Source organism: Polypterus senegalus, chromosome 15 (assembly GCF_016835505.1).
Source record: "Polypterus senegalus isolate Bchr_013 chromosome 15, ASM1683550v1, whole genome shotgun sequence".
NCBI lineage: Eukaryota > Metazoa > Chordata > Cladistia > Polypteriformes > Polypteridae > Polypterus > Polypterus senegalus.
This window is the reverse complement of record NC_053168.1, coordinates 13,992,449-14,006,509: the sequence shown is the minus strand read 5'-3', so window position 1 is coordinate 14,006,509 and position 14,061 is coordinate 13,992,449. Positions and strand designations below refer to the sequence as shown.

Here is a 14,061-nt window from a genome sequence, read left to right as displayed (position 1 = left end):
AGCCTAGTCGCTCCTCTCTGGACCTTTTCTAGTGCTGTTATGTCCTTTTCATGGCCTGGAGACCAAAACTGCACACAGGACTCCAGACAAGGCCTCACCAGTGTGTTATAAAGCTTGAGCAGAACCTCCTTGGACTTGTACTCCACACATCAAGGCACTATATAACCCACATTCTTCCAAAATAACATCAAGTCAAGGTTTGAAGTCCTACTGTCTACCACCCTACTTAACAAGTTTCCAACTGTATCCTCGTGTTCTTGATGAACTCATTTTAAAGTCACCATCTCGATCCATTGTACTAATTCCCTTCATAACTATATACACTTCAGTCATGTCTCCTCTTAGTCTTCTTTTACTTAATGTTCATGTTTTGATTTGAACTCTTTATCTAGTGGCTTTGAAATTATATGTACCTTTGACTGTTATTGGCACTACCATCTTTTGCTGTAAGTTGCTTTGTATGTAATTAACACACCACTTGGTGTGACAGAATCAGAGGTCGGCCCAGACATTCTGGTTTATCTGAGATTTGGATTACAATTTTGGAACCTCTTGTGCTATTTGCTTATCACGCATTTTCTAGTTATAGACATTTAGGTGTGCACTTTAACTATACATTACGGTTTGGCTTTGTCATTTGATGACACATCGGTTAGTCTCCTTGGTAACTATCTCAATTTGGTTTTAGCATATGCCTCGCAGTTAGGAGACCTGGGTTCGCTTCCCGGGTCCTCCCTGCGTGGAGTTTGCATGTTCTCCCCGTGTCTGCGTGGGTTTCCTCCCACAATCCAAAGACATGCAGGTTAGGTGCATTGGCGATCCTAAATTGTACTTGGTGTGTGTGCCCTGTCGTGGGCTGGCGCCCTGCCCGGGGTTTGTTCCAGCCTTGCACCCTGTGTTGGCTGGGATGGGCGATTCTAAATTGGCCCTAGTGTGTGCTTGGTGTGTGGGTGTGTTTGTGTGTGTCCTGCAGTGGGTTGGCACCCTGCTCAGGATTGGTTCCTGCCTTGTGCCCTGTGTTGGCTGGGATTGGCTCCAGCAGACCCCCGTGACCCTGTATTCGGATTCAGCGGGTTAGAAAATGGATGGATGGATGGATGGGTTTTAGCATATATTTATTACTTCAGTTTTTTTCAGTTTTCGCCCCACTATTGCACAGAACACTGGTTGTCCTGAATAGCAGCATAACTAATAACTAGTAACACAAGCTAAATTCAAAATGGAAGAGTGGAAAGATAATAATAATAATAATAATAATACATTTTATTTAAAAGCACCTTTCAAGGTACCCAGGGCCACTGTACAACAATACAGTTATCCTTTGATAGGCAATCCCTTTGTTGGGCGGAATGGCCTGTTCTCGTCTAGAGTGTTCTAATGTTCAAATACACATAAAATCAACAAAATGCAATATTAAAAAGATAGTGCTCTGGACGAGATAATGCCCTATGTATTTTCTTCCCCCCCCAGCCGGTCCTTCCATTGAGAAGGTGTCCTGGCTGGGCAAGGGTGGCTGTCCACCACAATACTTCCTGAATACCTCGTATAAAGCACAATTCTGCTCTACAATTTTGACTTCATCTGTCACCTTGCGGATGATGGAGCTTGCAGCAGGTTTCTGGGAGTTCACGCTCGCAAATATATGGAGGTGGCAACAAGTGAACTAGGCAAGGCCATCCAGGAGCCTTAAAGATATAAACTCAGACATTTCGTACAGCCTTTTTAGGTCTGCACAATGTAATCATACCCTAGTGGGAGTGATGTCAACTTCATAAAACAAAGTGTGAAACAACCCCACCTGAGGCTTAGTTAGTGTTGAGCCTGGGGTGGAGTGCCAGCGTGAAAGCTGAGTTAGAGACGGAATTACAGCTGTACACGTCTAGCGTGGGTCGGACACATTTATGCTGTGTTTGTAATCCCTTTCTGGTTGTGAGCGTTTTTAATTAATCTACTGGGATCTGAGGTGGACCAACAATTTGGGCAATGAGCCCCTTTAATAAGATGGCTGATGGCTTTATTTGCAGTAGTCGCCAATGTGCCGGAGTGTTACATTGCTTATCGTGCTGCCAAGTGCATTGTGTAATTTAACATAACATGCCAAGGAGACTGCTGTGCAGAAGTGGTGGTGGAGAAGTGTGGCCGTTGATGACCATTGACGTCTGTGTTGACTGAATTCTGTGCATCGAGTATGGATCACAAGGTTCTCAAACAGGTTCACTAGAAGCAAAGAAAGTTGATTATATTATAATAGATTTTAAGGGTGAAGGCTTCTATAGCAAAGCCCAAGTCTATTGTGATAATCCCTGAGGGGAAGGAGCCGAGGGTTCCACACTTTGAGAGCAGCAGGCTGGATTTTCTTTAATTACGTTGTAATGATTTAGGAGTGGTGCAGAGGCATACTGGTTTGTGTGACAAAGAAGAGAGGACATGACAGGGTGAGCCAAAATGAAGTAGCACATTTCTCAGGGTCATTGTGAGAGGTAGAGGCAGCCGAGTGGGGTAGGTGGTCCTTTGATAGGCGATCGCTTGTAGTTTTTAGTTGGCAACATGCCTTGGGGTCCGGTGCACACTGTGCGTTCCTCAAAAACAACAAATCCATCATCACTACGCAACGCGCCTTCCAAATGCACTTCAGCATTTCCTCGTAACAGTGATGTCCCAAATCAGAAAAGAGTTCTTCAGTGGGTGGCTAAATTTAGAAAGACGGGTACAACATTGAAGAGAAAATCTCCAGGCCGTCCTCGGTCTGTCTGAACGCCTGAAAACATCCAAGCTGTAAGGGCATCGATTGTGCCGTCTCCTAAACGTTCAGCGCGCTTCTGCCTTAGACATTTCCAACACATCTTTGATTTTGCATGAAGACCTTAATTCGATGGTTCTCAATGTGCGAAGTAACAAAAACGGGGGCACGAAGATCTGAGAAAAAGAAACCAAGAATCGAAATTATGAAAATTACTGTACATCTATGGAAACCAAAAGAAATTAACTTAAACTACATTCTTATATTAGAAAAATAAATATTGAGTTAGAAAAATGTCGATAAAAGTTAAGTAGGTATAATAAAACTTGTAGTGGTGTATCGGCAGCAAAAAATATAGGAATAAATTTTATTAGGGTTTCAAAAAAATGTTAGGGGGGCGCGATTAAAACTGTTATGAAAACTCGGGTTGAGGTTGAGAAACGCTGCCTTAATTTCCATCCATACAAAATGACGGTACTGCAGGAACTCACTGAGAGAGACTGGGAGAACCGTAGAGACTTGCGTGTGAACATTCTGGAAACCATTCATCGAGATGCCATCGTCATGTGCAGCGACGAGGCACATTTCCATTTCAATGGTTGCATAAATAAGCAAAACTTTCACTATTAGGCTGAAACCAACCGTGGTGGACTTCATCAGAGACCCCTGCACAGTGAGCACACGTGTTACAGTTTGGTGTGCCGTTGCAAAATTTGTCATTGTAGGCCCTTACTCTTTGAGGAGGAGGGAGCAACGGTCACTTCAGAACATTATGTTGGAATGCTAAAGAACTTTTTGCAGCCCCAACTGGAAGAAATGGATGCGATGGACGACTGGTGTCAACAGGATGGCGCAACAGCTCATACGGCGCGGAGATCCATGCAAGTTTTTGATCTCCCTGCATGGCGATGTCGGGTGGTCTTCACGTTCACCTGATCTCGCTCTGTGTGATTTCTTCTCAAGTCGAATGGTATACACACACCGACCTCAAGACCTTGAAGCCCTCAAGGATGCTACTCGCCTCGAAATCGCCGCTATTCCCCTTATAATGGCCGAACGAGTCATGCGAGCGTGTAGAAATCGTCTCGAAGAGTGCATTGCTAATGATAGCCACCACCTTGAAGACAACATTTTTAAAACACAATGAAAGAAATCTATTTTGTTTACCCTTTCTTATGTCGTAATGAAATCTATTTTATCTTGTAGAGTTTTTGTAGAATATACGTTTGAAATGTGCTACTTCTTTTTGGCTCACCCTGTAAGATAGCAACCACCCTAACATTATGTTTATCCCAAAGAAAATGATTTAAAAACATAGAATTACAAAAAAAAAGTAATGTGTAACTGAAACATTCATTTCATTCATTGCTTACCTGGCAGGAGAGATACCATGATCACTAAGGGGGTTCTCCTAAGGCGAGGCTCATCCATTGCACTCCGTGTGTGTGACGTCTGCGATTTGCCTACATGTGGGATACTCAAATACATAGTTTGTGGTAGTGGTGGACTGCGTTTGCACTCTTTCCTAATTATCAATGTTATGTAAATTTCTCCTTGGGATTAATAAAGTTTATCTCATCTAATCTAATCTATTTTGCTACGACTTATCCAAAGCTGGGTTGCAGGGGGCAACAGTCTTAGCAGTGAGGCCCATAAGTCCTTTTCCCAATCCATACTTACCAACTCATATTGTGGGATCCCAAGGTATTTCCAAGCCATCTGGGAGACTTAATCCTCCCAGCGAGCCTTTTGTCTTCCCCGGGGTCTCCTCCCAGCTGGTCGTGCCTGTAAAACCTCCACTGGGAGGCGTCCATTTCAGATGCCTGAACCATCTCAGTTGGCTCCTCTCGATGCGGAGGGTCAGCGGCTCTACTCCGAGCCTCTCCCAGATGTCTGTGCTTCTCACTGTCTAAATGAAACGTGAAAGTGCCAAAACATCAACATAATCACAGCAGGAAAGGTCACCATATTGCCGAAAGTATTGGGACGCCTGCCTTTACCCACACATGAACTTTAATGACATCCCATTCTTAATCCATAGCCTTTAATATGGAGTTGGCCCACCCTTTTCAGCTATTCTGGAAGGCTTTCCACAAGATGTAGGAGTGTGTTTATGGGAATTTGTGACCAGGAGAGCATTTGTGAGGTCAGGAACTGACGTTGTACGAGAAGGCCTGGATTGCTCACAGTCTCCACTCCAATTCATCCCAAAGGTGATCTGCCGGATTGAGGTCAGGACTCTGTGCAGGCCACTCCAGTTTCTCCACACCAGACTTGCTCCTCTATTTCTTATTAAACCTTGCTATGTGCACTGGTGTGTGTGCAATCATGTTGCCATCCCCAAACTGTCCCCACAATGTTGGCAGCATTTAATTGTCCAAAATGGCTTTGTATGCTGAAGCATTAAGAGTTCCTTTCACTGGAACTAAGGGGCCGAGCTCAAGCCCTGAAAAACAACCCCACACCATAATCCCCCCCTTCCACCAAACTTTACACTTGGCACAATGCTGTCAGGTGAGTATTGTTCTCCTGGCATCCGCCAAAACCAGACTCAACCATTGAATTGCGTGATTTGTCTTTCCAGAGGACATGTCTCCACTGCTGTAGAGTCCAGTGCTTCACACCACTGCATCCGACGCTTTGCATTTCACTTGGTGATGTCAGGCTTGGATGAAGCTGCTCGGCCATGGAGACTCATTCCATGACACTCTTTACGCACTGTTCTTGAGCTTTTGGAGGCCTGTAGCTATTGACTCTGCAGAAAGTTGGCGACGTCTGCCCACTGTGTGCCTCTGCATGTGTTGTCCCCACTCTGTGATTTGACGTGGCCTACCACTTTGTGGCTGAGTTGCTGTTGTTCCCAATTGCTTCCACTTTGTTATAATAACACTGACAGTTGACTGTGGAATATTTAGTAACGAGGGCATTTCACGAATGGACTTATTGCACAGGTGACATCCTATCACGGTACCACACTTGAATTCACTGAGCTCCCGAGAGCGACCCCATCTTTCACAATTGTTGGTAGAAGCAGTCAGCATGCCTGGGTACTTCACACCATGGAAGTGAATGGAACACCTGAATTCAGTGATTTGGAGGGGGTCCCAATACTTTTGGCAATATAGTGTATGTCCACTGCTGTACTGATGTAGATTTAGTACACGTGTTTTGTGCAACATGTTTTGAAACTATCACTGATACGTAGCCTGCCATCACAATCAGGACTCTGTTTTTTCCACACTTTTCTTATATTATTTTTTCTTCTGCTTGCACATGAGAGGATGGAATATCAGTTCCTGATCTGTATGATCAACCATTGTGTTATTATAGGCTACCACAGCACAAGGCTTAGTGACTTCCACATTTCTCCCAACATGAAGGATAGTTGCTACATTGTGAACAGACAGAGCTTAGGGGGCTAATGTCTTTCTTATCTTTCCACTTGATTACAGTCATTTTGCCTTTTCACCACACAGCTACTTGCACCACGGTGAAGCTTTACGCAACTCAATCCACCTGCCATATCATAACGATCTGGCCATACAGTGCTGACTGTATCAGTTTCACTATTCATGTCAACGTCTGATGACCAATTCATATTGTCATCACCATCTCTTGATTCAACTAATGTCGCAGTTTCAGTTTGTTCTAAAACTGGTTTTACAGATTTTTGTTTCTCACGCCATTGCTGCTGCTGCTGGAGTATGTGAATTCAATACAATCTATCTATCTATCTATCTATCTATCTATCTATCTATCTATCTATCTATCTATCTATCTATCTATCTATCTATCTATCTATCTATCTATCTATCTATCTATCTTCACCCTTCTCATGAATATTGATCTATGATGTGTGATCTATGAGTGGCAAAACACATAGAAATATTCAGTTTTTTTTCAACATGATGTTACTTTATCTACTAGATGGCAGCAGAATACTGTCCTGAATGCTAGTTGGGCTTAACACGGTATATTGGGCCATAACAGTCTAACCCAAGACAGACTCGGGGTTAACCATTCTTATGTAGAATTTGAGCCCAAGAAATGTGCCAAGTACAGCAGTCAAAAAATACAATAGAAATAAACTTATTTGTATCTTTTATTGAATTTATTAAAAGCATATCACATTCCATACAATCAAGTCAAACTTAACAAAACTAAATTCAAATCCACCCCCACCCCTGAGAAATAGAGGAAGGCCAACATCCAGCATAAAACTATTGAGGGTAGTAAAGAGAGAAAGGAGTCTTTTTCCCCCAATATAAATGCTTATTCTATAATGTTATTGATGAGGTCCTGCCAGGTTTTTAAAAAGTTTTGTACATTTCCTCTAAGTGAGAATTAGATTTTTTTCCAATTTCAAGTAGTATATAACATCAGTTACCCACTGACTGAAAAGAGGTGAGGTGGGATTCGTCCAGTTGATCATCAATCAATCAATCAATCAATCAATCAACATTTATTTATATAGCACATTTTCATACAAAAAAATGTAGCTCAAAGTGCTTTACAAAATGAATAGAAAAATAGAAGACACAATAAAAAATAAACATAAGTCAACATTAATTAACATAGAATAAGTAAGGTCTGATGGCCAGGGTGGACAGAAAAAAAATAAAATCTGCAGGGGTTCCAGACCAAGAGACCCCCCAGTCCCCTCTGGGCAATCTACCTAACATAAGTCAAACTCCTCTTTGTATTTAGGGTTTTCATGGAAGGACCTGATGATGATGGTCACATAGACTTCTGGCTTTCAGTCTATCAATGTTGGTGCATCATGATGCTTTGAGTAGGTGACATGACAAGTCTAGTGAAGTAAAGCCAATTACAGTTTGTTTGTCCTTCTCCACTTTAATATTAATGGATTACGAGTGATTGTGACACCAAGATTGTGCCCAGAATGATGTTAATTTGGTACGCGCCAAGAACATGTGGCCTAGTAAGGCTGGGGCTCAATCGCAACGTTCACAGGTTAGATCATCCCCTGGAAACATTTTGGACAATTTTAAGTGAGGCAGATGAGCTCAATAAAAGTTTTTTATTTGAATAATTGAATGCTTCATGAATGATTTCTGTGAATGGCTGCCTTCCACTCCATTTCTGAAATGTTGAGTAAGAGATCCTTTTCCCACTGAACTCTGGAATCTTTAAAAGAAAAGGAGTTTAAATTGTTTTTATATATTATAGAAATGCTGTCTGTATCCTCAAGACTGATCAATATCTGTTCTGGAATAGAAATAAAGTGGGAGGTGAGGAAAACTGGGCAGATTTCATTTAGCAAAGTTTCTGATTTAGAGATATTGGAAAAATTGTAGTGATGGGAGATTAAATTTGGAGTGTAATTGTTCACAGGATGAGAGGACATTATTTATGTTCAAATCTCCAAGCGATTTAATCCCATTCGTTTTCCAAACATTAAAAACTATGTAAGTTCAAGAGGGTGGAAAAAGGTGGTCATCGTGTAGAGGTGGCATAGATTAAAATATTATCTATCTTAAAATACTTCCTACATTGCTTCCATATTCTGAGTGAATGACTGACAATTGGGTTGTTTGTTTATTGGCGAGAACTCATATTTATTGGGGCACAAAGCAAGGAATTTAAAGAAGTCCTGCAGGATTTCATTTTTATTGCAGACCAAGCCTGTGTGTATTCATCTATCCGTGCCAATGTCCAGGTTTTTATAGCTTGTATATTTGCCACCCAGTAATAAAACTTAAATTTAGGTAGTGCCATGCCACCTTCTGATTTAGGTCATTGTAAGGTCGCCTTTTGAATTTGTGGGTTTTTCTAATTCCAAAATCAATGAGGTTCACAATTTTTTAAGAAATTAGATTCAATCATAATGTATATGGGGATGTTTTGAAATATGAACCGAAGCTTAAGGAGGATATTATACAATACAATACAATACAATTTATTTCTGTATAGCCCAAAATCACACAAGAAGTGCCGCAATTGGCTTTAACAGACCGTGCCTCTTGACAACCCCCAGCCTTGACTCTCTAAGAAGGCAAGGAAAAACTTCCCCAAAAAAAACCTTGTAGGGAAAAAATGGAAGAAACCTTGGGAAAGGCAGTTCAAAGAGAGACCCCTGTCCAGGTAGGTTGGGCGTGCAGTGGGTGTCAAAAGAAGAGGGTCAATACAACACAATACACAGAACAGAACAAATCCTCAATACAGTATAAAAATAAAAATTTTACAAGTACAGAGCAGAATTTAACAGTAGATGATATCACATAATATGATTTGGATTTGTTTAAAGTCCTGGAGACCTCGGCCATCAAGCTGCCTCCCCCATTTGGCCATTCCACAGCTGAAACAGTGCTGGGCCAGCCAATCCGATGAAAGGACCCCTCTACCCTATGATTCCTGCGATCCTCCATCAGGGATGATTTTACCTTAGGCCTGCAAAACAACTTGGCAGGTGGGTCGTGGCACCAAGTGGCAAATTTGAGTACCGAGAAGAGAAACAGAATAGGTGAGGGTTAGTATCAAATTATAACTATCGTATTACTTATGTTTTAGTGCTAATGACTAACAACAGAGATGCAGTCTGTACAGTTAATCAGCAGCTCTAGTCAGGGTGGTCTAAACTGAAGCAGTGAGTCTTCAGCCGGGATTTAAAAGCTGAGACCGAAGGGGCATCTCTTATAGTAGCAGGCAGACCAGTCCACAGTTTAGGGGTCCTGTAACTGAAAACTCGATCTCCCACTGTTATTTTATTAATCCTTGGAATCATAAATCAGACCAGCATCTTGAGATCTTAATGTGCGCTCTGGTTTGTAAGTCATGATAAGTTCAGACAAGTAAGCCGGACCTCAGACATTTAAGGCTTTATATGTTAAAAGGAGGATTTTGAAATCTGCCCTAAACTTAACCGGGAGCCAGTGTAAGGATTTAAGAACTGGAGTTATGTGTTCATACTTTCTTGTTCTTGTAATAATTCTTGCAGCAGCATTTTGGATTAACTGGAGGCTGAATAAAGAACAGTTTGAACATCCAGTGAACACCGCATTGCAGTAGTCAATCCTACTAGAAATAAATGCATGAATTAATTTCTCAGAATTCTGTTTATTTAGAAAGCACCTTAATTTCCCAACATTTCTAAGATGGAAGAAACATGATTTGGACAACTTTGTAATGTGTGCTTTAAATGACATGCTAGAGTTAAAGATAACTCCTTCATTGTGGGCTGATTCAGTAAAATTAATGGTGATTCCAACTGAGTTAAATGATGACAGAATATTGCTGTGATCAGCGTCATTCCCTCCAACAATTAACATCTCTGTTTTATCTGTGTTTAAAGACAAGTAGTTCTCATCCATCCACTCCTTTAATTCACTAACACAACTAATTAAAGACAACATCAGAGAAACTTCATTTGATCTAAAAGAAAGGTATAACTGGGTGTCATCTGCATACAAGTGAAAATTAACATGATGTTTCCTAATTATAAATCCCAGTGGAAGCATGTAAAGTGAAAACAGTAAAGGTCCCAGTACTGAGCCCTGTGGGACTCCATACTTAACTTCTGTGTATAATGATGGAGGCCTGTCAGCACATTTCTGTACATACCAGAATCGATTTGATAAATAAGAACTAAACCAAGCGAGCACGGTGTCTGTAAGGCTAACATCATTTTCTATCCTGTGCAGTAAAATAGAATGGTCAATGGTGTCAAATGCTGCACTTAAGTCCAACAACATAATTACAGTGGAGTTTCCTTCATCAGATCGGATATCAGAATGTCATTTACAATCCGCGTTAGTGCCGTTTCTGTACTATGACCAGTGCAGGAGCCAGACAGGAATTTTTCAAATAAATTGTAATGCGTAAGGTGTGACTGAAGCTGATTGGAATCAATTTGATTAATAAGAACTAAACCAAGCGAGCACAGTGCCTGTAAGCCCAACATTATTTTCCAGCCTGTGCAGTAAAATACAGTAGAATGGTCAATGGTGTCAAATGCTGCGCTTTAGTCCTATTCATCTTGATAATCTTAATTCTCCTTGTTAAAGTAAGATAGAGGGTAGACTATCTATGCGCATCTTTTTTTAATTTTGTCCATGCAAACAGCTACATTTTGTTGAGAAAGAGCTTTATATTTACTTATGATGTTGACCCCTAGGTATTCAAACTGATCTGCAATGATAAAAGGGCAGGTGTTCAATCTAATTTTGTTTGCTAGAGAATTCACTGAAGAGACCACAGAATAGAAATAAACCTTTGATTGGGATTTTGGTAGAGACTGCCAGTCATAGGATGCAAATATCAGAAAAGTCAATAAGATACAGAATTGCTAATATGCTAATATTCTCAATCTTACATTCTCTGGTCGGCAGTGAAAAGCAAGTCCCACTTTTGAACGTCTCACTAACATGGAGATGCAGCTTTACTAATTCCAGCCTGGCATTTACATAAATTGTAAGGTTAAACATTCACAGAACACTGAGGTATGTTGCATATTGTTGCGCTGTTGACAGGGTTGTCTTTATTAATGTAAAAGTGCATTTCTGAAGTTTAAGGGTAAAGTGCAGGCCGTGTACATACAGTATGTGTCATTAGTTTAACAACGTGGAGCGCAGGATGAGATCAGGGGTCTCCGAGGCGATTCACTAGTTGGCTGAATACGTTTGTTATTAAAGGACCGGGTCCAATGCTCTTGGGGTAGGGTCATGGTGATGATGTAAAGGGAATTGTACAGGGAAAGATGTTTGGAATTAGAGAGGCAAAAGAGAAGTAGCAGTGGAGCCAAAAAATAAAATAAAATGATCAGATAGCGAGGTGTTGATGTTACTTATATTTTACTTATATAAAGTAAATATACAGTAGGCGTGGAGAAGCGATTTAGCCAATACAGACATCGCCACTCTGGTAACATGATCAGGCAGTACTTAGAGTTCCCAAAATCAGGGTTCAAATGCTGCTCCCATATTCACTAGTGTCATTGTGAAAATTCCTTAGATACTCCGGGCTTACGAGTGTCCTGATAAAAGCCAACATCCAGGCCTTTAATGACCTCTTGGGCACAGCCATCAGCAGTGTGTCTGTCTGCGGAGAGAGTGTCGACCTCTGTGTCGAGAGGTTTACTTACCTCGGCAGTGACATTCACGTCTCCGGCGACTCGTCCTATGAAGCCAGTAGACGGAGATCATGGGGGGTCATGGGGTCGCTGTAAAGGGGTGTGTGGCGCTACCGATATCTGCAAAAGGATGAAGGTCCAAATGTTTAGAGTCCTGGTGCTTCCTGTTTTGCTATATGGTTGCAAGACATGGATGCTATCCAGTAACCTGAGAAGAAGACTGGACTCGTTCAGTGTCTCTTCAGACAATCCTTGGGTACTGCTGGTTTGACTTTGTGTTGCTCATGGTGTCCCGAATGAGGCACATTACCTGCATTTTGAGGAAGTGCCAGTTATGGCACTACAGCCATGTGGCACAATATCCCCCGAGGGTGATCCAGCTCGTAAGATCCTCATTGTTGGGGACTGGAGTGGCTGGACCAGGCCAAGGAGATGCCCACATAACACCTGGTCTGTGGCAGATAGAGGGTAATTTCCGGAGGGTGGGACTGGATCACGCTTCTGCCTGGGTTAGTTGCCAACCAGGATCCCGAGCTGTTTCATCGTGTGGTGGGTGCGGTAAAACGCTGTACCAGCGCATGCTCTACAAACTGACCTGACCTGACTCCAAACACTAACAATATAGTATTTAAATTCATAAGATTGATTTAGTGGTTCAGCAATCTTGTGGGACTTGTGTGAAGAAATTATCCCAGAGTCTATTGGTTCGAGTGCCAATGAACCCGAAGGGAGGGCTGATAAAAGCCGCTGTGCCTGATGGCAGAGGTCTTGAATTGCCTTGCTTGGGTTTCTAATGTAGCAAGTGCTGAATACATCCTGTGCAGAAGGCTGCTGGGTGTCGCCTTCACCACCTTCTGTAGTGTTTTATGCTCTTGAGCCGAGCTGGTGCCCTTCTCCACCGTGCCCTTTTAGAAGTTCATGTGATTGAAAGGAGAAATGCATGCTGTCCTCAGACGTCTAAGAAAAGCAGAGGCACTGATGAGCCTTTTTGACAAGTGAGGAAATAAGTCGTGCCCTCTTCGGTTCGTCAGTGATGGCTACTTCAAGAAATGTGAAAGCTGCTCACCCTATCATTGGTGATGTCCACATCCCCTCCAATTAGAGAGGATACAGATGTCAGTGTGGCAGGGCCATCTTTAGAACATTTAGAACACTTTAGACGGGAACATGCCATTCAGCCCAACCAAGCTCGCCAGTCCTATCCACTTGTTTCTTCTAAAATAACATCAAGTTGAGTTTTGAAAGTCCCTAACGTCTTACTGTCTACCACACTACTTGGTAGGTAATTCCAAGTGTCTATCGTTCTCTGTGTAAAGAAAAACTTCCTAATGTTTGTGCGAAATTTACCCTTAACAAGTTTCCAACTGTGTCCCCGTGTTCTTGATGAACTCATTTTAAAGTCACCGTCTCGATCCACTGGACTCATTCCCTTCATAATTTTAAACACTTCAGTCAGGTCTCCTCTTCATCTCCTGTAAAGGCTCAGCTCTTTTAATCTTTCCTCATAACTCATCCCCTGTAGTCCTGCAGTCAGCCTAGTCGATCTTCTCTGGACCTTCTCTAGTACCGCTATGTCCTTTTTGTAGCCTGGAGAACAAAACTACACACAGGACTCCAGATGAGGCCTCACCAGTGTGTTATAAAGCCTGAGCAGAACCTCCTGTGATTTGTACTCCACACATCAAGGGGCTATATAACCTGACATTCTGTTACCCTTCTTAATGGCTTCTGAACACTGTCGGGAAGTCGATAGCTTAGAGTCCACTATGACTCCTAAATCCTTCTCATAAGGTGTACCCTCGATTTTCCGACTGCCCATTGTGTATTCAAACCTAACATTTTTACTTCCTATGTGTAATTCTTTACATTTACTGATATTAAATTTCATCTGCCACAAATCTGCCCAAGCCTGTATGCTACCCAAGTCCTTCTGTGATGATTTAATGGATTTCAAATTATCTTCTATCTTGGTATTATTGTCTTAACAGCATTATAGGCCCCCGGGCAAAGCAGTGCACTGTGGGCCCCTAACTACACAACCACTCACAGGAATAAAAATGTAAATGGTCGATAAAATTAAACATACATTTATTGTATTGGTACGTCCAACAAAATCAGTGTGTTAAACAATTAAAATTATGCTGTACAGCAAAGATGAATCAATAAGTCGCAACATACATAGATTAGCATGGGGCCCCTATACTCATGGGGCCCATGGGCAACTACCCAGCAT

General features: G+C 41.9%; 1 protein-coding gene and 1 non-coding gene across 3 annotated transcripts in view; both read left to right on the top strand.

The window, feature by feature from the left end:
• LOC120515670 (A disintegrin and metalloproteinase with thrombospondin motifs 16) overlaps positions 1-14,061 on the top strand; it is a 330,557-nt gene that overhangs the window by 43,809 nt on the left and 272,687 nt on the right. The gene's annotated exons all lie outside the window — the stretch shown is intronic.
• Positions 4,106-4,268, top strand: LOC120516207. The gene has a single exon (XR_005630801.1). It is a non-coding gene; the product is annotated as a U1 spliceosomal RNA (small nuclear RNA).